This window comes from Hemitrygon akajei, chromosome 6, assembly GCF_048418815.1.
Source record: "Hemitrygon akajei chromosome 6, sHemAka1.3, whole genome shotgun sequence".
NCBI lineage: Eukaryota > Metazoa > Chordata > Chondrichthyes > Myliobatiformes > Dasyatidae > Hemitrygon > Hemitrygon akajei.
Window position 1 is genome coordinate 27,173,388 of NC_133129.1, and position 26,918 is coordinate 27,200,305.

Sequence of the window (26,918 nt, forward strand, 5' to 3'; positions counted from 1 at the left end):
TCACTGAACAATTAGGCCTTGGGCTCCTGAGCCTGAAGTTTAACTACAATTCTGCTGGACCTTTTTTTTTGTTTGTTTGTTAAAGTTTGTTAGATGGTGCGTGCTGTTTAAAACCGCACAAAAGCCTAGTAGGCAGGATTTGGGTATTTCTTCCACTATATCTCCCAGACTAGTCTGGTTCACTGAAAGGAGGAAGTCAGCAATATTTTTCTCTCTCCTGACCTTTGGTTTATTGGGTGTGGAATGAGTGATCAGTCTCCTTCTGCTGATTGGGTTGATTTTGTACAAAATGTCTCAGATATTCACGTAGATAGCACAGTGAGCTTTGAAAAAAATAAATAACGTGAGTTATTGTTCACTTCCAAAAAAAAAGTGGCCCTTCAGTTTTTTTTTTGTGGGAAATAGCGGGCTTGGAATGAGAACTATTGAGGTTACAAGATGAATGAATAATAGGCTAATTCAGGATACCTCTGCAAACTACCAGAGTTCAAAGTAAATTTATTGTCAAAATACATATATGTCACAAGTGCCTTGAAATACTTGTGGGCATTCACAGTAGAACAAAGAAATGCAATTGAATCAATGAAAAGCTACAGAGAGACAAACTATGTGCAAACTAACTAAATAAATAATCAATAAATTAATGATATTGAGAACATGAGTTGTAGAGTGCTTCAAAGTGGGTTCATGGGCTGTGAGGTCAGTTCAGAGTTGGAGTGACTGAAGTTATCCATGCTGGTTCAGGAGCCAGATTTTTGAAGGGTAATAACTCTTCCTAAACCTGGTGGTAAGGCTCCTGTACCTCCTAACCATTAATCCATGCTGGCGGTTTTTCCAACTTAATTTTTTTCATATTGGTTTAAAGCTTGTTAATATCAAATACAATATTTTATAATATACTAAGAACAAGAACATCTTGAACTTTGCAATGTGTGCTAAGAGACAGCAGGAATATCGAGGAAAATATCGATAAGATTTGACATAAAGTCACATAAAAGAGTTATCAGTGGGAAAGCTCAAGATATTCTTGTTCTTATTATGTTTTAAAATGTTGCATTTTATATTAACAAGCTAGATATCAATGTGAAAAAAATCCTGTGTTGAAAAAACAAACGCTAGTGTGGATTAATGATTAGGAGGTACAGGAACCTTACCACCACGTTCAAGAACAGTTTCTTCCCTTCATACATCAAGCTCATGAATCAGCGTGGGTAGCTTTACTCACCTTAATTCTAACTGATTCCAGAACCTATAGACACAATTTTGAAGGACCCTGCAACTCATGTTTTCCATCTCATTCATTCATTCATTATTTGTTTGTCTTATTTATTTGTCGATAGCTCATCCTAATATATAGGTTTTAAGAAGTGTTCAAAAACAAGGACATTAGATTAAGAATTTGCAGATGAAACCACCGTAGTGAGCAATATCTCAAATAATGATGAGCTAGAGTACAGAAAGGAGATAGCTTTGTAGTACGGTGAAATGGCAACAACATTTTTCTCAATGTCAGCAAAACAAAAGAGCAGGTCATTAACTTCAGGAAGGGGTGGGGGCAGTACACATGCTCCTGTTTACATCAACGGTGTTAAGTTTGAGGAAGTTGAGAAGTTCAAGTTCCTAGGAATGAACATTAATTATAGCTTGTTCTTCTTCAAGGACATAAATACCATAGCCAAGAAAGCTTGCCAATGACACTACCTAAAGAAATTTGGCATGCCCCTATTGACTGTTACCAATTTTCACTGATACGCCACAAAATGCGTCCTACCTGGATGCATAATGACTTGGCATGGCAACGGCTCTGCATGCGACTACAATAAACAGAGAGATGTGGACACTGCTCAGCACATCGCGTAAAACATCCTTCCCTCTATGTATGTTGAAGGGGCCCTGGCAGATATATTTAAAATGTCGGTATCTACGGGTGAGGTGCCGGAAGATTGGAGGATAGCTCATGTTGTTTCGTTGTTTAAAAAAGGCTCTAAATGTAATCCAGGAAATTATAGGCTGGTAAGTTTGACGTTGGTAGCAGGTAAATTATTGGAAGGAGTACTAAGAGATAGGATCTACAAGTATTTAGATAGACAGGGACTTAATAGGGAGAGTCAACATGGCTTTCTGTGTGGTAGGTCATGTTTAACAAATCTATTAGAGTTTTTTGAGGAGGTTACAAGGAAAGTGGATGAAGGGAAGGCAGTGGATGTTGTCTACATGGACTTCAGTAAGGCCTTTGACAAGGTCTCGCATGGGAGGTTAGTTTAGGAAGATTCAGTCACTAGGTATACATGGTGAGGTAGTAAATTAGATTAGACATTGGCTCAAAGGGAGAAGTCAGAAAGTGGTAGTGGAGGATTGCTTCTTTGAGTGGAGGCCTGTGACTAGTGGTGTGCCACAGGGATCAGTGCTGGGTCCATTACTATTTGTCATCTATATCAATGATCTGGATGATAATGTGGTAAATTGGATCAGTAAATTTGCTGATAGTACAAAGATTGGAGGTATAGTGGACAGTGAGGAAGGTTTTTAAAGCTTGCAAAGGGGTTTGGACCAGCTGGAAAAATGGGCTGAAAAATAGCAGATGGAGTTTAATGTGGACAAGTGTGAGGTATTGCACTTTGGAAGGAAAAACCAAGGTAGAACATACAAGGTAAATGGTAGGGCACTGAGGAGTGCAGTAGAACAGAGGGATCTGGGAATACAGATACAAAATTCCCTAAAAGTGGCGTCACAGGTAGATAGGGTAGTAAAGAGAGCTTTTGGTATATTGGCCTTTATGAATCAAAGTATTGAGTATAAGAGTTGGAATGTTATGGTGAGGTTGTATAAGGCATTGGTGAAGCTGAATTTGGAGTATTGTGTGCAGTTTTGGTCACCAAATTACAGGAAGGATATTAATAAGGTTGAAAGAGTGCAGAGAAGGTTTACAAGGATGTTGCCAGGACGTGAGAAACTGAGTTATAGAGAAAGGTTGAATAGGTTAGGACTTTATTCCCTAGAGTGTAGAAGAATGAGGGGAGATTTGATAGAGGCATACAAAATTATGATGGGTGCAGATAGAGTGAATGCAAGCAGGCTTTTTCCACTGAGGCTAGGGGAGGAAAAAACCAGAGGACATGGGTTAAGGGTGAAGGGGGAAAAGTTTAAAGGGAACATTGGGGGGCCTTCTTCACACAGAGAGTGGTGGGAGTGTGGAATGAGCTGCCAGATGAAGTGGTAAATACGGGCTCACTTTTAGCATTTAAGAAAAACTTGGACAGGTACATGAATGAGAGATGTATGGAGGGATATGGTCCAGGTGCAGGTCGGTGGGACTAGGCAGAAAAATGGTTAAGCACAGCCAAGAAGGGCCAAAAGGCCTGTTTCTGTGCAGTAATATTCTATGGTTCTATGATGTCTATACTTCTTGCTGTCTTAGTAAAACAGCCAGTGAAATCAAATACACCCACCATGGATATTTTCTCTTCTCCCCTCTTCCATTGGGCAAAAGTTACATTCCCCTCCCCACTCACCTCCATTTAGAGCCATAAACTGTCCTTCCAAATGAAGCAATATTTAAACTGCAAATCTACTGGTGTTGCCTATTGTGTCCGGTGCTCCGGATGCAGCCTTCTCTACATTAGTGAGACCCTTCCTAAATTGGAGGACCACTTCGTCGAGAGCCTCTGCTCCATCCACCAAAAGCAGAACTTCTTGGTGGCCAAACATTTTAATTTCAATTCCCATTCTTGTTTTATTATGGCAGTCCATGATGGCCTCCTCTTGTGCCACAATGAGGCCACCCTCAGGGTGGAGAAGCAACATTTTAAATTCTGTCTGGGTAACCTCCATCCTGATGGCATGGTTATCGATTTCTCCTTCCAGTTAAAAAGAAATTCCCTCCCTTTCTCCTCTTCTTTTATTCCCTACTCTGACCTCTTACCTCTTCTTTCCTCTCCAGCCCTCTACCTTTTCTCCCCACCTGACTTCTCCTATCACTTTCCAGCTCTCCTCCTTCTCCCCCCCCCCCACCTTTTTATTCTGGCATCTTCCCCCACCTTTTTATTCTGGCATCTTCCCCCACCTTCTTATTCTGGCATCTTCCCCCACCTTTTCATTCTGGCATCTTCCCCCACCTTCTTATTCTGGCATCTTCCCCCACCTTTTCATTCTGGCATCTTCCCCCACCTTTTTATTCTGGCATCTTCCCCCTTCCTTTCCAGTCCTGATGAAGGATCTTTGTGTGTTTCTTCAATTTCACAGATCAGAATCAGGTTAAATATCATGGGCATATGTCGTGAAATTTGTAACTTTATGGCAGCGGTATATTGTCCTGGGAGTCTAGGACAAGAGGACATGACTTTAGGATTGAAGGACGCCCATTTAGAACAGAGACGTGGAAAAATTACTTTAGTCAGAGGGTGGTAAATCTGTGGAATTTGTTCCCACAAGCGTCTGTGGAGGCCAAATCACTGGGTGCATTTAAGGCAGAGATAGATAGGTTCTTGATTAGCCAGGGCATCACAGGGTATAGGGTGAAAGCAGGGAAGTGGGGATGACTGGAAGAATTGGATCAGCCCATGATTGAATGGCAGAGCAGACTCGATGGGCTGAATAGCCTACTTCTGCTCCTATATCTTATGGTCTTGAATACATGATGAACAAACATAGAGAAAAAATCTGAAGTACAGTAACAAGGGACTGCATATGTCACTTCAACAGTTAAGTTAAAATAAATAGTGCAAGAAAAAACAAATAAAAATGTAGTGAGGTAGTGTTCATGGGTTCAATGTCCATTTAGAAATCGGATGGCAGAAGGGAAGAAGCTGTTACTGAATTGCTGAATGTGTGTCTTCAGGCTTCTGTACCTCCTTCCTGCTGATCTGCCTGACCTGCTGAGTTCCTCCAGCATTTTGTAAATGTTGCTTTGGATTTCCAGTATCTGCAGAATTTCTCATTTTCTTAAAAGTAACAAATGTTTCTGCACCTACCACTTGCTCATTCCAGGCACCCACCGCTCTGAATAAAAAAAAGTTGCCCCTCATATCTCCTTTGAAATTACCCCTCTCATCTTAAGTGCATGCCTTCTGGTATTAGACATTTAAATCCTTGGAAAAAAGATACTGTTTGTCCACTCTATCTATGCTGCTCATAATCTTATAAACCTCTATCGGATCTCTGCTCAGACTCTGCTGCTACAGTGAAAACAGCCCAAGTTTACTCAGCCTCTCAGCTTACGTCCTTGTGGCCCTTGCCTCTAATTTGTCTGCGGACACAAGGGACTGCAGACGCAGGGATCTGGAGCAGCACACAATCTGCTGCAGGAACTCGACGGGCTGCCAGGCATCGCCAGAAGGAAGGAAGTTGCCTTTGTGCTGAGTTTCAACCTGAAACATTAAAAGTTCCATTCCTCCCACAGATGCTGCTGGACCTGCTCAGTTTTCTCCAGGAGACTGATGCACCTTATTTGCAAACCTGCTCTGCATTTTTTCTGTAATGTTAAACGTAACGCTATATTCTGTAATATTGTCACTCCCTTTCTACTACAGAGATGCACTTATGTTTTGGAATGATTTGTGTGGATGGCACCAAAAACAGTGTTTTTTAACTGTATCTCAGTAAATGTCATAATAATAAGCAAATTATCATTTTAACTTCCACGGATACTTTAAAGCCATCAAATCCAGTGTGGATATGGGACATTCTGATCCTGTATCATTGGAAACATGAAGTCAATAGAGTCATAGAAAAGTACAGCTCTGAAACAGGCCACTCAGCCCTTCTAGTCTGTGCAGAACGGTTAAACTGCCTACTCCTATCAACCTGCACTGGGACCACTGCCCTCCATACACCTACCATTTTTCTTAAACAGTGAATAGAGGTCACATGCACTACTTGTGCTGGCAGTCTATTCCACACTCTCATGACCCCCTGAGTGAACTTTTCACCTTTCATCCTTAACTCTTGACCTCTAGTTGGGAATCCCACCCAATCTCACTGGAAAAAGCCTGCTTGCCTTTACCCTATCTCAATCCCTCATAAGTTTGTATACCTCTATCAAATCACCTCTCAATTTTCAAAATTCCAAGCAATTAAGTTTTGATCTATTTAATCTTTCCTAATAACTCAGCTTCTCCAGACCCAGCAACAACCCTGTAAAATTTCTTTGTACTATTTATATCTTTCCTGTAGGTAGTGACAAAAACGGCATACCAAATTCCATATTAGGCTTCACCAATGTCTCATACAACTTCAACATAAGATCCCATCTCCTGTACTTAATCCTTTGATTTGTGAAGACCAATGTGCTACCACTTTCAATGAATCATGGACCTCTATTCCCAGGTTCATATGGTCTACACCACTCCTCAGTGCCCTACCATTTGCTGTGTAAGACCTCTTTGGTCCTACTAAATTGCAACTCCTCACACTTAGGCACAATAGGCACAAGTGGTTCTGCAGATGCTGCAAATCCAGAGCAACACACACAAAATGCTGAAGAAACTCAACAAATCAGGCAGCATCTATGGAAATGAATAAGTAATTGTTTCAGTCCAAGATCCTTCATCAGTACTGGAAAGTAAGGGCAAAGATGCCAGAATAAGAAGGTGGGGAGAGGAGGTGTACAAACTATAAAGTGATAGGTGGAAGAGGTAAAAGGCTGGAGAGGAAGGAAATTGATTGGAGAGGAAAGTGGACCAACCGAGAAAAGGAAGAAGGAGGACCAATGATGGACAGGAAAGGAGAAGAGGTAAGTGAGGGCCAGAGTGGGGATTTGAAGAAGAGTGAAAGGGGAAGGAGAAATTTTGAAGAAATTGCCATTCATGCCATCAGCCTGGAGGCTACCTAGATGAAATATGAAGAGTTGCTCCTCCAACCTGAGAGTGGCCTCATTCTGGCCAAAGAGGAGGCCTTGGCCCCACATGTCCGAATTGAAAAGTTAATTGGAATTAAAATGCTTGGCCACCAGGAATACCAGGAATTCAATAGATAAATGTTTGCATGAGCTGGTGCTCATTGAAACCTTCATGATGAGATCAGGAAAGCCATTAAGTGGTCAGCTCCTGTATTAATACATCATTAAAAGCTTACCTCTGCCACTCATTTATAAGTTTAGGGCTTGTCTGTTTTATCACATAATATTTTGTCTATCTGTGTACTTCATGGAGGTATTGCTCAACTTTACAACAGAAAATGCATATTGTGGAGAGCATTTTGTCAATAATGACAGATGAGGAAGCTCTTTCACTCAACAATGGTTTTATTGTGATAGACATAAAACAGACCGGGTACCATGACCCGGAGACTGAACCCAACCAGTCTCACACCGAAGGGGGAGTTGACCATCACACATCCTGGTTACCGTTATGGTGACCCACAAACACACAAGCAAATAATTGTATAACACAAGCTAAAATGTAACTATAAATGAACTGGAACTTCCCCCCCATAATGCCACAAAAGCACTTTAACACAAGAACAATAAACAGTGCTGGTCATTAGAAATTCACAGAAATGGAAGGAGTTTGGATGGAAAAACTTGATAAGATATTTTATTACACCCTCTCAGAAATCCTATTATGATAGTAACCTCCCTGTTTGCTGGAGAAATTGTGGAAATCAAAATGCAAATCATTATTATAGTTTTTGGGACTGCCCTGTTATCAAAGACTATTGGAGGGGGATACACAATGCCCTACAAGACATCTTTAAATGTGAAATACCCTTAGAGAGTAAGACCATATATTTTGGATATATACCTCAAGAATGGTTGAAAAGAGATAAATATTTAATGAATATACTGCTGGTGGCTGGTAAAAAGACTCTTACTAGGAAATGGTTATCACAGGAGAGCTCAACTTTAAATACATGGATGGAAATTACAATAGACATGTACAAAATGGAGAAGATAACAGCATCTGTTAATAATAAGCTGGAACAATTTGATTCAAACTGGGAAAAATGGTTTAACTACATAATGCCTCATAGGCCTGATTTTATTTTCACAAATCAATGAATCTGTTGTAAAAAAAATCACTCCCTACTTCTACATAGTTCTTTCCTTTTGCTTGTTTTTTCTTTCCACTCTTTTCTATAAGAGTATACCTCAGATAAATACAATGTGGAGATTTGTGATATATATGATTATATGATATATATGTACAATGTCTGAAATACATCTTATGGAAATGTATGTTTGATGATGAACTTCAATAAAAAAATTACAAAAAAAAGGAAAAAAAAAAAATGCGGGGCAATCTGTCGCTCACTCCCCTACCAAGAACGTCACACTATTTTAGGTATTTGAAGCCCACTCAAAGGTGATCTCAAATAGATTCATTTTATTGGACCTTAATTACAAAACATGGCAAGTATTCAACACAGGCAGCACCTGCTGAAAGAGAAATGGAGTTAACATCCCCAGTGTTGTATTGCTTAGCTTTGGCTGCATCAGTCAAATGGGCACAGAAGGGTTTTTATTTTTCTATTCACATAGAAGGTTACTACATAACGTATGAATGAAGAAAGAAGAAGGAAGAATGAGGGTAGCCTTGAAGTGCCATATAAGACCATGGCTACGGTAGCTGGGGCATTGGAGTTTAGAGTTCAATTCCAACATCATCTGTAAGGAGTCTGTATGTTCTCCCTGTGGAATGCATGGGTTTTCTTGGGTGGTCTGGTTTCTTCCCAAAGTCCGAAGATGTACCAGTAAGTTAATCTGTCATTGCAAATTGTCCCATGATTAGACGAGGGTTAAATTGAGGGTTGCTGGGTGGCAGGGCTTGAAGGGCTGGAAGGCCCTATTCTGCGCTGTAACTCAATATAATCATAAGTGATATATGACAGGGTATGTGTTACTGATGTGATTTCAGTAGTAGGGGGGAATTATTTAAAATTAATGCACAGAAATTTCTTTGTGTACAGGGTAATGAATTTCTGGAATTCTCTACCACAGAGGGTTATGGAAGTCAGATGATCAGAAGTAATGAAGAGAGATAAATTTTGAATTTTTGAGATACAGAAGAGGATATAAGGCTGAACATGTTAAATAGTGGAACAAGCCTAAGGGGACGGGTGGATGGTCTACCCCAACTCCTATTTTCCTGCAGACACAGAGACCACAGATGTTGGAATCAGGAATGTAGTAATGTGGGTTTATTTAAGTCCAACTGTTGAATACCTCTCCATCAGACTTCTGCTTTCAGACATTTAACCAGAGTTATAAATCAGCCTTTATGGATAGCAACCATAATTCCATTAGATCTAAACTGTGCAGTTTTTCAGAGTGTTATCACCGGAACTGTCACAGAAGTGAAAACTCCTTTGCCAAAACGTCGATAAGCTCAAATATTTCCCTCAGACGAGACGCATGTGATATATCAGTCAAACAACAGAGTGAATTTCCTTGAGATGATATTGGACGAACTGACTAAATCAATCATTCACCAAATTTAGAACAAACAGATGGAATTAAAGTGGTACAGTTGAATAGAGGGTTGTGTCAATTGTGATCAGAATCAGGTTTAATATCATCGGCAAATGTGGTGAAATTTGTGAACTTTGCGGCAGCAGTACAATGCAATACATGAAAAATGAAGAAAAAAGCTGACTTATATGTGTGTGTATTAAATAGTTAAGTTAAAATAAGTTGTGCAAAAATAGAAATAAATATTTTTTAGAAAGTAGTGAGGTAGTGTTCATGGGTTCAATGAACATTTAGAAATTGGATGGCAGAGGGGAAGAAGCTGTTCCTGAATTGCTGAGTGTGTGCCTTCAGGCTTCTGTACCTCCTTCCTGACAGTAAAAATGAGAAGTCATGTCTTGGAGGAGGGTGTCCTTAATGATGGATGATGTCTTCCTGAGGTATCGCTCCTTGAAGATGTCTCAGATGCTACGGAGGCTAATACCCATGATGGAGCCTACTAATTTAGCAACTTTCTGCAACTTACTTAGATTCTGTGCAGTAGCCTCCCTCTCCCATACCAGACCGTGATGTAGCCTGTCAGAATTCTCTCCATGGTACATGTGTAAAAGTTTTCAGGAGCTTCAGATGACAAATCAAATCTCCTCAAACTCCTAATGAAATATAGCCACTGTCTTGCCTTCTTTATAATTGCATCAATATGCTGTGCAACACACACAAAATGCTGGTGGAAAGCAGCAGGCCAGGCAGCATCTATAGGAAGAAGTACAGTCGATGTTTTGAGTCGAGACCCTTCGTCAGGACTAACTGAAAAAAGAGATAGTAAGAGATTTGGAAGTGGGAGAGGGAGGGGGAGGGGGAGGGGGGATATCCAAAATGATAGGAGAAGACAGGAGGGGGAGGGATGAAGCTAAGAGCTGGGAAGTTGATTGGCAAGAGGGATACAAGGCTATAGAAGGGGAATGGAAGGTCTTGGAAGAAAGAAAAAGGAAGGGGAGCACCAGAGGAAGATGGAGAACAGGCAAGGAGTTATTGTGAGAGGGAAAGAGAGAAGAAAAAATATAGGTAAAACAAACAAACAGACAAATAAATAAATAAATACATACATACATAAATGGATAGATAAATAGATAAACAAATAAATAAACAAATAGGGATGGGGTAAGAAGGGGAGGAGGGGCATTAACAGTAGTTAGAGAGATCAATGTTCATGCCATCAGGTTAGAGGCTACCCAGACGGTATATAAGGTGTTGTTCCTCCAACCTGAGTGTGGCTTCATCTTGACAGTAGAGGAGACCATGGATTGACATATTGGAATGGGAATGGGACGCGGAATTAAAATGTGTGGCCACTGGGAGATCCTGCTTCCTCTGGTGGACAGAGCGTAGGTGTTCAGCAAAGCGGTAGAAGGCCACGCTGGGAGCACCGGACACAGTATATCACACCAGCCGACTCACAGGTGAAGTGTCGCCTCACTTGTTGCTTGAATTTCCAGCATCTGCAGATTTCCTCGTGTCTGTGTCAATATGCTGTGACCAGGTTAGATGCTCAGAGATATTTACACCCAGGAACTTGAAATTCATGTAAGTAAAAATTCCTTGTAGGAGCAAATATCTGCAACTTGAAGGTGGCTTGAAATAAGGGGCTTATCAAGAAAGGCTATCCAGGCTGGGACTACGATCATTGGCCTGCACTTTAAAAGAATGAAAGTTGATTTTTCAAAAAACATTTCAGATTTCAAGGTGAGTGAAAACAGTAATTGCTAGAAACATTCAAGGAATCAGGCAGTCAACGTTGAAGAAAAGAAACAGCATTAAACTTTAGTGTCAAAGTCTCTTTGTCAGAACAGTGAAAGATTCTGAGCTGACAAACGATCTACTGGAGGAACGTGCTGGATGCGCAGCTTCTATGCATGAAAGGGTGCAGGGTCTCAAGCTGAAATGTTGACAATTCCTTTCCTAGCACAGACGCTGCTCAAGATTACAGCATTTGCAATTTCCTGTGACTCCCTCAAGATCTGATTGTGTTTGAGAATAACAAAGCTGAGAGGATAGTTCCCTTCACTCATATCAGGCAAAATTTCTTTCTCATCTTTAGAATTCTTCACCCTAGAAAGCTGTGGAGACAGAATCATTGAACATGATCAAGGCGGAGTTAGATACTATTTTGCTCCATGTCAAGTGTTAAAGGGAATAGGCAGAAAAGTTTAACTGAGACCAAGATAAGATCAGACACAACACTATTAAATGGCAGAGCGACCCCTGCTCTTTGTCCCTGTGTTATCGTTTATGTCAGCTCAGGAAATATCATCAAATTTGTGATGAGGGAATAATAAATCTGCCTGAAGAGCATTGAAATTAACTGAACATAAGGTTCAACCAACATGGAAGTCAACTGGTGATTATTTTTTGGAGCTAGTATTTTCTGAACTAATAATATTGGCTTATTATGACTCAGATCTTGAGGTTTCCCATTGTGGTGGATCCACTGTATCAACAGCATGTGCCTCTTATCTCAATCTAAAAAAAATACCAAAATGTGAAGATTAAATTTGTCTTGTGCAAGCTGTTACAAGCACATAAGAACTTAGGAAATAAAACTTCCCAAAAATGTTTGGACATAAGTTAAAGCTGAAGTCAGACTCTCCCAATATACTGCCTCATGGCTATTGTAATTTATTCATCTACTTGCACTGCACTTTCTCTGTCACTGCAACATCATATTTTGCATTATCTTTTTTGTTTTTTACTACTTCAATGGAATCATGTATGGCACGATCTGTCTGGGTAGCACACGAACAAAAGATATCCACTGTAACTTGGTGCATGTTATAACTTAAACCTCTGAGTTAGTGTGTGGTGGAACCCTGCAAGCCTTAGTAAGAAATGGAGTTTGCCACAGAAGGAAACACTCTGGAGTTCAGAAGTGTAAGAAACTATCTTGTTGAAATGTATAAAGTTCTTATAGTATTCAGCAAATAATTGTGGGACTAATGCTTCTCTGAATGTAATGCCTTAAAACAGGAATTGCTTGTTTTAACTTGGCTAAGAAAGTCCTTTGCATGAAAACCAGTGAATGATTGAAGTTCTTAATGTAAGCAGACTCTGAAGGCTCCAATACAAGGATATGGAAGACTCATAGATCATTAGTTATTACTAGAATCAAGGAATGCACGCAAAAAAAGAGGCATGAGGCAATAGATCAGTCAAGATCTTGTGAAATGGTGGAGTAGATACAAAGGCCTGAGCCATGGAGAGGAACTCAAACCCACATACTTCCTTTTTAATGGAATCCACTCCTACACCGACCAAATATAGCTGAGTTAGGCATGGGAAAGAGAGTTGTGCACTCCATGGGAACCAGCCTCTCCTCCACGGACATTATTTATGCTTCTTCCTGCTTCAGTAAAGCAGCCGACATAATCAAAGAGCCCCCCCATCCTGGATATTCTCTTTTCTCCCCTCTCCCTTCGGACAGAAGATACAACGGCTTGCAAACACAGAATACAGGAGAGATTCTATCCTGATATTGAATGGATGTCTGGATGATAAGATGGACTCTTTTTTGACCATAGCATCAAAGTGGTTGGACCAGGACAGGTGATGTCCACTCCTAGGAATTTGTAGCTCTCAATCCCCTCAACCTCAGCACCGTTGATGTAAACAAGAGCATGTGCACAGTAGCCACTCCCCCCACCTTCCTGAAGTCAATGCTAGGACGTTTGTTCATGACAACACGGAGGGAAAGGGTACTATCATGACGCCACATCTGTCCGATGGATAGGTCATGTCAACTGGATGTCTAACTCTTGTCTTCCCAAACAAGCTGAGGGAAGGTCAGCCAGCCCCTGGTGGGTAAAGGAAATGCTTCAAAGATACATAAAAACCAGCCCTGAAGAAATCCAAGATTACCTCTGAAAACAGGGAAGACTTTGCACTCAATAGGTACACCTGAAGGAAATCTGTTCAAGAGGGGGCTGCGCTGCATGCTGCAGAGATCAAGCGGCAGCTGGGAAAGGAGAGAATGAGTAACCAAAAGACCCAATCACTAACCACAGCCACCACGTTCTCATGTCCACGCTGGCCCAGGTAGGCCTCTAGAGCCATCTGAAGACCCCTTAGGACAGGAGATCCCAAACTTTAAACAAAAGGTCCGTGGACCCTAGGTTGGGAAGGCCTGCCCTAAGAGAACATCATATTCCATTCAACTGATCGCACTACTACTTTGACCGATTGTTATTTGAGAAATGACCCATTATGGTGGTATCACCTGCAAACATGGCCTCTTTCTCCATTATAATAGGTAGGAAAGGGACAAAGCTAGAATAGGCCACGGAGAGGAATAACTGTTAACTAAGCCTGCCCTCAGTGAAGAAAACAAATCCAGTCGACCTAATAATATTTTATAACTAAAATATTCTGTAATTGGCAACATCTTTATGAATTTCCTTTCAACTTCTCCAGCACAATTACATCCTTCCTGCAATGTGGTGTTCCTGTAACTTGGTGTTGCAAAGATAAAAGTAATAGGTCACTTGGTCCCTCAGCCTTGTTCATTTAGTAAGATCAAGGCTGATCTTTTATTATCAGTGCCACTTTCCTGTACTAAGCCCACAGGAAAGAACTGTCCTGGAGTCTCCATTTCATTTAGAGGGCAACACCACACTGGAAAAAAATCTGAAGGGAACTTAAATATTGTGGTAAAGTTAAATTTCCTTTGAACATATTTGTTTATATATTCAGTAAGAAAGAATTATTTGAATCAGACTTATCAGTCTTATATGTGGTGAATTCATTATGTTGTGGCAGCAGTACAGTGCAAATACATTACTATAAGTTACCAGATAGAAAAATAAATAATGCAAAAGAAAAGGAATCATGAGGTGGGGTTCATGGGCTGTTAAGAAATCTGACGGCAGAGAAAGCACTGTTTCTAAATCATTGAATGTGAGTTGCGTGTGGAGACCAAGTCACTGGGTATATTAAAAATGGAAGTTGATAGGTTCTTGATCAGTAAGGACATCAAAGGTTACAGGGAGATGGCAGAAAAATGGGTTGAGAGGCTTAATAAATTAGCTATGATGGAATGGTGGAGCAGACTTGATGGGCTGAATGGCCTAATTCTGTTCCTGTGCCTGTTGGTCTTATGCACTGGTACATCCTTGTGAGGCAACCCTCAAGCATTATCAAAATATACACAAATGATAACCCAGACAAATGGGGGGCAATACAGAGGCTTATATAAATATATTTTTTACGATTGGAAGAACCTGAAGGACATTAAGAACTTGGAGTACTCCAGGTCTACCCCATCAGTGAGCTGCTCATGTCCCAAAGCAGCAAATTAACCTATAAGCACGTATTTGGGATGCAGACCAATATGAGGGAACCTGGAAGAAATGCATGGTCACAAGTAAACTCTGCATTAAGACATTTGATACCTGTTGTAGAGTGCAGAAAAGCTTCATAAAAATGTTGCCAGGATTGCAGGATTTGATCTATATGCACAGAATGGATAGATGGGGATGCTTTTCCCTGGAAGACAGGAGAGTGAAGGTGATTTTATAAACTTTATTAATGCTCATGGAATTGTTAATGGTATAGATAAGGCAGATGGTCACAGTGTTTTTCCTAGGAATGGGGAGTCTAAAAACTAGAGGGGGTAGGCTTAAGAGAGATTTAGAGGGAGAAGATTTAGGTGGGACCCAAAGAACAGTTTTTCAAACAGATGGTGTGTATATGGAACAAGGCCATAAGACCATATGATATAGGAGCAGAATTAGGCTATATGTCCCATCGAGTCTGCTCCGTCATTTCATCATGGCTGATCCATTTCCCTTGCAGCCCCAATTTTCTGCCTTCTTTCCTTATCCCTTAATGCCCTGACTAATCAAGAATCCATTAATCTCTGCCTTAAATATACCCAAAGACCTGGCCTCTACAGCCACCTGTAGCAACAAATTCCACAGATTCACCACTCCCTAGCTAAAGAAATTCCTCCTCATCTCTGTTCTAAATGGACGTCCCTCTTTTCTGAGGGACAACAGGCTGCCAGGGAAAGCTTTAGAGGTGGGCACAATTACAGCATTTAAAAGACATTTGGACAGGTATATGGATAGGAGAGATTTAGAGTGATATGGGCCAAATTAAACTAAATTAAGAAGGGAACTTGGTTGGCAGAGAACATAGAGCTGTACGCACAGTATAGGCTCTTTTCTCCACAATGTTTTGCTGATCTTTTAACCTACAGTATGATCAATCAAATGCTTGCCTCCCATGTAGCCCTCCAATTTTCTTTCATCTATACGACTAAGTGTTTCTTAAACCAACCACAATCTATTCCAGCTGCTACCATCCAGGAAGTGGTACCGCAGCATAAAAGTCAGGACCAACAGGCTCCGGGAAAGCTTCTTCCACCAGGCCATCAGACTGATTAACTCACGCTGATTTGACTGTATTTCTATGTTACATTGACTGTCTTATTTATTATAAAATATTATAAATTACTATAATTGCACATTTAGACGGAGACGTAACATAAAGATTTTTACTCCTCATGTATGTGAAGGATGTGTGTGTGGCGCGTGGCCAAGTGGATAAGGCGTCGGTCTAGTGATCTGAAGGTCGCTAGTTTGAGCCTTAGCTGAGGCAGTCTGTTGTGTTCTTGAGCAAGGCACTTAACCACACATTGCTCTGCGACGACACCGGGTGCCAAGTTATATGTGTCCTAATGCCCTTCCCTTGGACAATGTTGGTGGCGTGGAGAGGGGAGACTTGCAGCATGGGCAAATGCAGGTCTTCCATACAACCCTGCCCAGGCCTCAGTCATCATCAAAAATCGATGGACAGCCGAAGATGTGAAGGATGTAAGAAATAAAGTCAATTCAATTCAATGCAATAATGTATCTGCCTGTACCGCTGCCCGGACAATGTGTTCATTTATTGTATATTTAAAAAAAACTACCTCTGACATTTGCCCTATACTGTACTTTCCGCCTATCACCTTAAAATTATGGCCTGTCATATTAGCCATTTCCACCCTGGGAAAAGGACACTTCTCACTGTCCGCCCTATCTATGCCTCTTCTCATCTTACACCTGCAGACGAGCCTGTTTTCCATGCTCTGTAATTTTATGACTCTGTAGGAGTGTGAGATTTAAAACTTTAGTTTAAACTAATATCACACCTGAAATTAAGAATCTAATTTGCTGAGTTTACATGTGACCCATGTGTTTCTCCTGCGTATTCTGGTTCCCTCCCTCAACCCAAAGATGAGTTGCTAGGTTAATTTGCTGCTTTAAGAGCAAAAAAGAATCAAATGAGTTTAGAACGCAATTTGCTGTTATAGTTTGCTCTTGCATGGCCTGAGACAGCTGCAACACAGTCTAAGAGCTGGAGCAGATAAATTTACCCAGTTTTCCATTACTTCACTATTCTCTGCGTCCAGACTTAGTTTCTATGTATGGCTTGTTGTTACCAAGGTTGCTGTTGACAGGAACTGTCAGATTTAAGTGTTCTCAAAAAACAGTATGAAATCTCAGTGTTGATGTCTGCCTTAGAAGGGGAAATTCTCACAGTTCTACTTCAGGAAGCAGATTTCTTGATTAAAGTGGCTCCTTCAATTACCAGAATTGAAATAGACCATCTGGACATAATCACAGCATTCTTCATGAGTAGGCTATGCAGCATCTGTGGAGGAAAATGCAGAGTCGATGTTTCAGACTGAGACCCTCCATCCGATTTGCTGTGTGCAAATTGAAATTCTGATTTGAGCATGTCCATCCTCAAACACTGTCCTGGGTCTTAACACCACCCTTGGTAACTGGACCCTCAACATTGTAACCAACACACCGCAGTCAATAAGAGACGCCTCCACCCCGATTATTCTCAGTACTGGTGCCCCACAGAGTTGCATCCTCAGCTGCCTACTTACTTCCTCTACATTTGCAACCACATGGCCATATTCTGCTGATAGCAGAAGTTAGCTGTTACAAGTTTTCAGATAAACACCACCATCGTGGGCTGAATCGCAAATGAGATGAGTCAGAGTACAGGAAGGAAATAGGGAGCCTTGTGACCTGGGTGTAATGTCTTCAACCTTTCCCTCAGTGTCAGCAGAACAAAGGAGCTGGTCATTAAACCTAGGAAAAGGGGCAGTGCCCATCACCTGATAACATCAACAGTGCTGAGGTCGAGATGTAGCAATCTGATCTGTATGGGTGGTGGGATGAAGATATGTCTCTACCAAAGGAAGTGTAAAGCACTCCTTCCCTCCACTAACCTGCAGGTCATCCTTGGGCAAGGTACAGGACTTGCTTAGTCCCCAATCAGAGTCATATGAAGCCATGGGAGCAGGTGGTGGATGGTCATGTGAGAAACTGGTGCTCATCAGAAGTCCTGTTTATGCCAACACTAATGCCAGGCAGAGAATCTCTGAAGAGAATGGATAATGGCTGAGGTTACCCATTTTATAAAGACTGCCCAGGAGAAGGCAATGGCAAACCACTTCTGTCAAAAAATTTACCAAGAACAATCATGGTCATGGAAAGACCATAAGATCCCATGTCATATGAGATGGCACAAAATGAATGAACAATGAACAGAATGCAAGACAAGCATCTCACCTTCTCTCAGTAAAGGCGACAATAACAGATCAATACCAGTACCACATTCAATAACACAACCACATAGATGCTATGGCCTGGAAAGCTCAACAATGCCTCAACTTCTAAAGAGATTTTACATGTCCCCTTTGACCCTCACAATTTTTATCAATGCACCATAGAATGTCTCCTATATCATAGCTTGATATGACAATTGTTCTGCCTGAAATCACAAGAAACTGCAGAGAACTTGTGGACAAGCTCAGCACATCAGGGAAACTAACCTCAGCTCCATGGATTCTGCTTATCTTTTGATAAAGCAGCCAACATAATCAAAGAAACCTACACTCTGCCCACCAGAAGAAGCGGAATCTCCCAGAGGCCACAGATTTTAATTCTACTTCCCATTCCCATTCTGATATGTCAATCCACGGCCTCCTCTGCTGACGCGATGATGAGGAACAACACATTATATTCCATGTGGGTAGCCTCCAACCTGATAGCATGAACATCGATTTCTTGAACTTCCGCTAATAGCCCCACCACCTCTTTACCGTTCCCCAACCCCTTTTTCCTCTCTCACCTTATCTCCTTACCTGCCCATCACCTCCCTCTGGTGCTCCACCCCCCCCTTTCATTCTTCTATGGCCTTCTGTCCTCTCCTATCAGACTCCCCCTTCTCCAGCCCTGTATCTTTTTCACCAATCAACTTCCCAGCTTTGTACTTTATCCCTCCCACTCCCAGTTTTACCTATCACCATGTGTTTCTCTTCTGCTTGCCCCACCTTTTAAATCTACTCCTCATCTTTTTTTCTCTAGTCCTGCCAAAGGGTCTCGGCCCCAAATGTCAACTGTACTATTTAACATAGATGCGACCTGGTCCACTAAGGTTCTCCAGCATTTTGTGTGTGTTGGTTTGATTTCCAGCATCTGCAGATTTTCTCTTGTTTGTGATTGAATACGATCAAAGAACCCCATCCTCCACAGACATTCTCTCTTCTGCCCTCTCCCATTGGGCAGATGATATAAACCTTGCAGGACTGATGAAGGGTCTTTGCCTGAAACATTGAGTCCTTAATCCCCTCCATAGATGCTGCCTGACCTGCTGAGTTATTCCGGTGTTTTGTGTTTTTGTTACTGTATAAATACAGCCTTCTTTCCTTGAGATATTTCACTGTCATTATTCATTTGTTGGTTATGTACCATGTCCTATGACATGACCTATCCTGGTCTTTCCATGTCCATGATTGTCCTGGGCAATTTTTCTACAGAAGTGGTTTTCCATTGCCTTCTTCTGGGCAGGGCTTTGTTTGCTGGTAGTACTTTATCCTGTGCATGTGAAAGACTACTTCTTCCATGTTTCGTGAGACAGAATTTGAGCTTGCTGAGTGGAAAGGTGTGCTGTTTGCACCTGTTGTTATCATTTCCTCCGGGATTCCATGTGATTCCAATCCTATCAGTTCACACTCTTCGAAATCATGTATCATGATCTGTGGTGGGGCTCTACTTCATGGAAATAGATAGATGTTTTATTGATCCCAAAAGGAAAAGGAAAGTATCACAGTAGCATTACAGTGTACCTGTAACACCCTGGGAAAGGTTTCACTGCTAAGGTAATGGTCTTTCTGTAGAAGCACTGCTAAGGTTATGGCTAGAGATAGCGGGGCCTTTGGAATGTGTGCCATCCAATTAAGGGAGTGTTTTTACTTGTGTTCCTGAGACCGAGGTGATCTGGGTGTTTTGTATGGCGGAAGATGAAGAGAGAAGATGCCAGAACGGAGAGGTTGTAGACACCTGAAAAGAGTGGACTTGGAGTGCGGCCGGGAGTCGGTGAAGCCCGGGGAAATCGATGGATGACCGGCGGAACGGAAGCTGTGAGCTCCAACTTGTGCACGTTAGACAGTTTCATTAAAATGGGCCCTTTTTGTTTTACTTTACTAATCCTTTAGTCAAATTATGAATTATAAAGCTAAGTCACTTAATTGCATATGGTGTACTGCCTGTTATTTTGTGGCACTGATCTGTAACAGGGGAACGCATCACACAGCATCCACACAAACAGGAGGTTTTGCACCTCAATCTCATACGTTTGGTGGGGCCAGAGATCATCTTCCCTAGACTTATGCACCCGACAGAGCCTCAGGGCTACATACAGATAAACAAATACACAAATATTAGGAAAGAGGTAAGAAAGAATAAAAAATAAGTTACCTCAATCAGTTTAACAGGAGAGGGGTCATCACTTCCCTGGCTATAGGTTGATTCATTATAGATCCTAATGTGAGAGAGTAAGACATCACATAGCACTCTTTGGATACAACAGCTTTCTTAGTCTATTACTAAAAGCACTCCTCTATTCATGCAAGGTGACATGCAGAGCTTGAGAAACATTGTCCAGAAAAGTCAAGGTTTTCTGTAGGGTCCTTTGTACTACTGCAGCCTCCAGTGTGTCCAATTTGACTCTGATAATAGAGCTGAGCTTTCTAATCGGTTTATTAAGCCCGTTGGCATCACCCGTGTTGATGCCATTGCCCCAGCACACCACCACATAGAAGATTGTACTGGCGACAACAGACTGGTGGAACATGTAAAGGAGAGGCCTGCATACTCCAAAGGATATCAGTCTCCTTAGGAAGTAGAGGCAACTCTGGCCCTTCTTGTACACAGTCTCTGTTTGGTGTTTCACTCAAGTCTGTCATCCAGGTCCACCCTCTGGTACTTGCAGGTCCTCACCACATCCATGTCCTCACCACCAATAGTAACAGGGAGCAGTGCAGGCTTAGTCTTCCTAAGGTCCATCACCATCTCCTTTGTCTTACTGATGTTGAGCTGCAGATGATTCAGCTTGCTCCATATGACAAAGTCCTCCACCAGGGCCCTGTAATCATCCTTCCATCCTCCCTTTATATACTCAACAATTACAGAGTCATCAGAGAATTTCTGCAGATGACATGACCCTGCAATGTTTACATTGTAGAGAAGAGCCTTGGAAATAACAAACTGATGTAAATTCACACCCAGTAGTTACTGTTCCATGGAGAGGGGAAAAGCTAATTTCATTTGGTTCTTTTGGAAGAGTTTTCAACAGTGAGTAGGAGGCATCATTGTTTGAGTTAAACTCACTTCCTTTTTGCCATTTTAGTCAGAGAGCAGACTTCAAACTTAGTAGATGTAAAGGCTTATTCAGAATCAGAAACAGGTTTAATATCACTGGCATATGTTGTGAAATTTGTTAAATTTGAGGCAGCACTATAATGCAATATCTGACAATAGAGAAATCTGAGAATTACAGTAATATTTATAAAATAAGTAGTGCGAAAAGGAGGAAATTACTTACATAGTGTTCTTGTGTTCAATGTCCAGAAATCAGGTGGCAAAGTGGAAAAAGCTGTTCCTCAGTCACTGAGTGTGTGTCTTCAGTCTTCTGTATCTCCTTCCTGATGGTAGCAATGAGAAGAGGGCAGGTCTTGGGTGGGTCCTTAATAATGTATGCTGCCTTTCTGAGGCACTGCTCCTTGAAGATGACCTGGATACTACGGAAGCTAAGTACCCATGATAGAGTTGATTAAATTTACAATTCTTCACAGTTTACTTCAATCCCATGCAGTAGCCTGGCACCACCCCTCCCCATACCAGACTGATGCAGCCAATTAGAGTGCCCCCCCACAGTACCTCTGCGGAAATTGTTTCAGAATTGTTTAGTTCAAGATTGTTTAATGTCATTTCCAGTCCACATGTATAAAGGAGCACAAAATTATTGTTACTCTGGATCTGATGCAGCACCAAAAAAATGCAATAAGATAAAGACACACCAATTAAAAAAAAAACATAATGAATGTACTGTAAATACATGAGGTAACTCAAACAGAGAGATTGATTGTATGTCCATAAGGTGAAGCTAGGCACAGGAGTGTCTGTACATAATGTGACTCCGAATGGAAATGATTAAGTAGTGGGTGGAGGTGTTGATCAGCTTGCGGAAAGTAACTGTTTTCGAGTCTGGTGGTCCTGGCGTGGATGCTACATCAGGGAGAGAACATGGACTCTGAGCAGTTTTGAACAATTCGATTTCATCTCCCTGTCTGTATAATTTAGTACGCTACAGCAATCAAGTCACTAGTAAGCCTGAACAGTTCTTGACAGGCCAGAGTCCGTGACAATCTCCTGCACTGCATTAAGGAGTGGAACCCCCAGTGCATTGCTTCTATTGCCTCAGGTCTATTCACCACTTTGTCCCTCACAGGAGACCAGATAAAAGGGTTCGGCAGAGATGGAAGAGGGAGGAGGCATTATTGTGGTGCTTCAAAGCAGTAACGAGTGTGGTGAACTACATATACCTGTCTGGACTGCTCCTGTGGCTCCTCCCACAGACCTCTGCTGACTGCTCCTGTGGCTCCTCCCACAGACCCCTGTATAAAGGCGATTGAGGCCTGAGCCCGGCCTCATTCTCCAGGATGTAGTGTTGTTCATTCTTCCAGTCAATAAAAGCCGATATCTCGCTTCTTACGTCTCAGAGTGAGTTATTGATGGTGCATCAACGAGCTGAAGACATTCCTTGTTGTTCATTTATTATATTTGATGCGGACATTGCTGGAAAGGCCAGTATTTATTTCCCGTCCGTAAATGCCATCGAACAGAGAAACTTGCTAAACCATTTCAGAAAAGCCGTGCTAACCAGTTACACCCACTTCACCAATGAACATACTAAACCTTGCATCTTTTGAATGAGGGAGGAAAGCAGAGCACCCAGAGGAAACCCATGTGGTCACGCGGAGAATGTAAAAACTCCTTACAGACAGTGGTGAAATTGAACTCGTGTCACTGGCACTGTGGTAGTATTATGCTAACTGCTAAGCTACCGTGCCACCCCCACTTCCTGATGCCACGATAAAGCAGACGACATAATCAAATCACTGCCCTCCTCAGACATTCTCTCTTCTCCTCTCTCCCATTGGGCAAAATATGCAAAAGTCTGAAAGCATGTACTCCAGGTTCAAGGGCAGCTTCTACCTTAAGCAACACACACAAACTGTTGGAGGAACTCAGCAGGTTAGGCAGTATCTATGGAAAAGTGTAAACAGTTGACGTTTTTGGGACAAGACCCTTCCTCAAGACTGAGAGGGAAGGTGGGGGGGGGGGGGAGCCTGAATTTTATCCTGCTGTTATATGACTAGTGAACAATTCCCTATTATGATAAGATGGGCTCTTGAACTCACAATCTACCTTGGCCTCGGAACCTTATTGTCTGTCTGTACTACACTTATTTTGTAACACTTTAAACACTTTATACAGTCATAGAGTAATATAGCACTGAAACAGGCCATTCAGCCCATCTGTTTCAGAGACACTTGAGAATGCAAATGCTGGAATCTGGAGCAATGTACAAAGCACTGGGACAGATGACAGAACTTTGTTCACGGTGACATGAACAGCAAATTCGCAAACTTTCAGTGACTGCTCCCCTCTGAACCTTTCCCCCCATATTCTTTTCTCTCTTTACCAGCCCATGTGAACCCATCTCTTTCCCTTCCCCCATTCACACCACCTGCTTGTGACACACACACACAAACACCCCTCCCACTGGTCCCGTTCACAATCTCCCTGCATTTGTTCCATGCTCTACCTTCCTCTCCTATTGGAATTGGTTTATCATTGTCGCATGTACCCAGATACAGTGAAGAACTTGTCTTGCATACTGTTTAAGTCGTTACACAGAGCAATGAGGTACAGCAAGGTAAAACAATAACAATCTAGAACAAAGTTTAAAAGCTTCAGGGGAATTGCAGTGCAGGAAAATAATAAGGTGCAGGCTCATACCAAGGTAGAGTTTGTGGTCAAGTGCCCATTTTATTGTACTAGGGAACCATTTAGTGGGTTGGGGGAGGCGAGGTGGAGGTGCATCTCCACCGAAGGAGGTGTAAGCTCTTTCCCTCCTCTAGCCTGCAGGTCGCCCTTGGGCAAGGTGTGGCATCTGCTTAGCCCCCAGATCAGGGGCATGTGAAGCCACAGGAGCAGGTCGCGGACTGCTGTTTGAGCAGCTGGTGCCTATCACAAATTCTGATTACGTGACCAGTGACGCCAGGCAGACAATCTGTGAAGAGTATTGATAGTGCCTGGGATCACCGGTCTTGTAAAGACACTGCTCAGAAGAAGGCAATTCTGCAGATGCTGGAAATCCAGAGCAACACACACACAAAATGCCGGAGGAACTCAGCAGGTCAGGCAGCATCGATGGAAATGAATAAGCAGTCAACGTTTCAGGCCAAGACCCTTCATCTGGATTGGAAAGAAAGGGGGAGGATCCCTGAATAAAAAGGTTGGGAGAAGGGAAGGAAGCTAGCTGGAAGGTGATGGGTGAAGCTAGGTGAGTGGGAAAGGTCAAGGGCTGGAGATGAAGGAATCTGATAGGAAAGGAGAGTGGACCATAGGAGAAAGGGAAGAAGGAGGGGACGCAGGGGGAGGTGGTAGGCAGGTGAGATGCAAGGCCTCAGTAGGACATAGAAGAAGACAGGAGGGAAAAAGAAATTTTTTTTCATGCTGCATTGCTCAGTTGCAAGACAAGGTATTTAGTTATTGGCTGCTGACTATATTAAAGTGTCCAGTGGAGACACAAAAAACTGCAGGTGCTGGAATCTGGAGTACAACAAAAACAAGAGTGGCACAGTACTGTAACACCACTACAGCGCCAGCAACCACGAGCAGTTGCACACTTGATTCCGGTTTGTTATTCTGTCACTGTCTCTAAGGAGTTTCTGTCTCCCTGTGATCATGTGGGTTTCCTCCGGCTGCTCCGGTTTCCTCCTATGTTCCAAAGGCTTACAGGTTAGTAGGCTAATTGGTCACGTGGGTGTAATTGGGCAGCACCGGCTCATTGGGCCGGAAGGGCCTGCTACCATGCTGTATCTTTAAATAAAATAAATGGCCAGAAGAGCTCAATGGGCTGAGCAGCATCTGTGGAGGGAAAGGGATAACTGATGTTTCAGGTCGAGGCCCTGTTTTGGGACGGAGAGAGTGGAAAGGACTGGCAGACGAGGTCCATGTAAGGTGGAGGATGATGGGTGTGTGATAGCAGGTGATTGGTGGAGGAGAGAGGGGAAGTTTAAAGACGGAGGCTGGCGGGTGATTGGTGGAAACAGATACGGATAAAAAGGGGATGAAGTGGGCAGTTTGGGGATGGGGAAGGGAGAGTAGGGCAAAGATAGACGCATGGGATGGAAGGTGATAGGGGTTTTTAGTATCAAAGATAGTCTGCCTGAAGTGTTTGTCAAAAGAGTTATCCTTGGTGAAGGTCAATGCTTTCTGTTGTCTTGTTCTTGCCCATTAACATTCTGAAGATCGCCTACACTGGTCACTGGACTTACACCTTCTTGTTTAAGACAAATCTGTCTTTTGGAGGAACAACACCTGATTAGATATTGTTCATTTATTAATTAATTGAGATATAGTACGGAGTAGCCCCTTCTTCCCCTTTGAGCCGTTCTGCCCAGCAATCCCCCAATTTAACCCGAGCCGAATCACGGGACAATTTACAATAACCAATTAACCAACCAACCAGTTCGTCTTTGGACTGTGGTTGGAATAGAGAGACAGATAGACATACTTTATTGATCCCGAGGGAAATTGGGTTTCGTTACAGTCGCACCAACCAAGAATAGTGTAGAGATATAGCAACATAAAACCATAAATAATTTAATAATAATAATAATAATGATAAGAAGAAGAAGAAGAAGAAGAAGAAGAAGAAGAAGAAGAAGAAGAAGAAGAAGAAGAAGAAGAAGTAAATCATTCCAAGTGGAAATAAGTCCAGGACTAGCCTATTGGCTCAGGGTCTCTGACACTCCAAGGGAGGAGTTGTAAAGTTTGATGGCCACAGGCAGGAATGACTTCCTATGACGCTCAGTGTTGCATCTCGGTGGAATGAGTCTCTGGCTGAATGTACTCCTGTGCCTAACCAGTACATTACGGAGTGGATGGGAGACATTGTCCAAGATGGCATGCAACTTGGACAGCATCCTCTTTTCAGACACCACCGTCAGAGAGTCCAGTTCCACCCCCACAACATCACTGGCCTTATGAATGAGTTTGTTGATTCTGTCGGTGTCTGCTACCCTCAGCCTGCTGCCCCAGCACACAACAGCAAACATGATAGCACTGGCCTCCACAGACTTGTAGAACATCCTCAGCATCGTCCGGCAGATGTTAAAGGATCTCAGTCTCTTCAGGAAGTAGAGATGGCTCTGACACTTCTTGTAGACAGCCTCAGTGTTCTTTGACCAGAGAAACCAAAGAACCCAGAGGAAATCCTTGTGGTCATGGAGAGAACATGCAAACTTCTTACAGGCAGCGGTGGGAATTGAACCTGGGTCACTGGTACTGTAAAGCGTGTACTAACCATGACTCTACTGTGTAACCCAGATGTACCTAATAATGTGACCACTGAGTGTACTGTGTATATAAAACAATATACCTGTATATCATCCTGTGTGAATGGCACAATTCAAGGTGAACACCAACACACCACCTCCTCAGGATTAGCAGGAAAGGCCATGTCTGCATCAGTCACGCACTGAATGGAAAAAAATAACTTGTTTACCCTTACACTTCATTAATCTGAGCTGCTGTAAATGATCACTTTGAGTGTAATGTTTACAGAACTAAAGCAAGTTAATCATAATTAACAACTTAGTTAATGATTAACTCATCAGTCATTAGAATTTCAAGCTAGCAAGCAAATAACGTGAGGGAGAGAGAAGGAGCTTAACATGTGCGGAGAGTGACAGAGACAAAGAGAAAGGGAGATTAAGTACACTCAGTGGCCATTTTATTAGGTACAGCTGCTCGTTAATGCAAATCTCTGATCATCCAATCATGTGGCAGCAAGTCAATGCATAGAAGCATGCAGACATGGTCAG

At 42.2% G+C, this 26,918-nt stretch overlaps 1 long non-coding RNA gene across 1 annotated transcript in view; it reads right to left on the reverse strand.

The window, feature by feature from the left end:
* Positions 1 to 26,569, reverse strand: part of LOC140728924 (uncharacterized) — a 67,999-nt gene extending 41,430 nt beyond the window's left edge. The window contains exons 1-3 of the long non-coding RNA XR_012099211.1: positions 26,474 to 26,569; positions 21,344 to 21,443; positions 20,218 to 20,281 (exon numbers count right to left, since the gene is read on the reverse strand). This is a non-coding gene — a long non-coding RNA (uncharacterized lncRNA). The remainder of the gene's footprint in view (positions 1 to 20,217; positions 20,282 to 21,343; positions 21,444 to 26,473) is intronic.
* Between the last annotated feature and the right edge of the window lie 349 nt (positions 26,570 to 26,918).